The 1,356-nt window shown below is 42.3% G+C and overlaps 1 pseudogene; it reads left to right on the forward strand.

Annotated features, from left to right (window-relative positions):
- Positions 1-206: 206 nt before the first annotated feature.
- Positions 207-1,054, forward strand: LOC141540580 (small ribosomal subunit protein uS5 pseudogene; annotated as a pseudogene).
- The last annotated feature ends 302 nt before the right edge of the window (positions 1,055-1,356 follow it).

Consider the following 1,356-nt stretch of genomic DNA (forward strand, 5'->3'; position numbering starts at 1 on the left):
AAATATTCATTTTTATATTTCAAATACTCACAGGTTTTTCAAAGATATTTGAAAGACTTTCATGTGGAAACAGGAATATATAAATTGTAGAGAATTGAATTAATAGCTGACTTAAAGCTAGGTACAATGTTAAATAATGATTTTTTAAGAGAAATAAGAGAAATTATACAGATGTCTATGTATTTGTATACCACACAATGCACAGAATGTATGGAGTGAGATATCTTAGGTCAGTCAAGAGCAGCAAATGGCAAGTGACACTGGTGCTGCAGAAGGAGAGGGAGGCTGTGGTGGATTCAGGCTGTAGGTGAGGCAGCTTCTGCAATGGCTTTAGCAGTGGGGACCAAGATCAAGGCTAGGACCATGGCCCTAGGGTCTGGGGAGGAAAAAGTAAAGGCAAGAAATGGGTTCCTGTCACTAAGCTGGGCAGGGTAGTTAAGGGCATAAAGAGCAAATCTTTGGAAGAGGTTTATCTATTCTCCAAGGAGTTTGAGATTATATATTTCTTCCCAGGATCTTCATTGAAAGATAAGGTCCTGAAGATCATGTTTGTGCAGATACAAACTAGAACTAGATACCAGGTTCAATGCAATTTTGTGGCTCTGTTGGCCCGGCTGTCAATTGTTCCAAGGAAATGGCCACAGTTATTTGTGGTACCATCATTCTGGCCAAGCCGGCAAGCCTCACACAGTGTCCTGTGAGGTCACTGGGCTTTGTGGGTTGGTTCTGGTGTGCCTGATCTGATGATGGCTAGAATTGATGTCTACTCCACTTTTGCTATAGAGACTGAACTGACACTCTGGGATCATTGTTAAAACTACTTTTGATGCCATCTCCACAGCAAAGAGCTCTCTAACTTATGGAAGAGAAATAGTATTCACTGTCTCCCTAGCAGGAATTTGCTGACTACCTTGTGAAGACTCATATTTGTATCCAGAGGTCTCAGACAGCTGCTGTGGCAACCACTTGGATTTTTTTATGAACAAGAAATAACTTGGCCTATGCATATGAGAGAGAGACAGAGAGAGAGAGACGGAGTGAGAGAGAGAGAGGCAGAGAGAGGGAGAGGGAGTGGGACAGGGAGAGGGAGAAGGAGAGAGAGAAGGAGATGGAGAGGGAGAGGGAGAGGGAGAAGGAGAGGGAAAGGGAGACTTAGATTTCACCCAATGGAAAATTACCTTCAAAATGTTTCCTCAATTTTTTTCTGGCAGGGATAATCTAAGGATAAGCATATAATCAAAGTGCCATCTCCTCTACATTTTGGCTTCTTTCCAGAATCTTTTCCTTTAGGGATGTTTCCTTAACGAGAATCTGAAGCCACCTATCTCCTCTTTCAAAGCTGGAAACCAGAAGACC

Source organism: Sminthopsis crassicaudata, chromosome 4 (assembly GCF_048593235.1).
Source record: "Sminthopsis crassicaudata isolate SCR6 chromosome 4, ASM4859323v1, whole genome shotgun sequence".
Taxonomy (NCBI): Eukaryota; Metazoa; Chordata; class Mammalia; order Dasyuromorphia; family Dasyuridae; genus Sminthopsis; species Sminthopsis crassicaudata.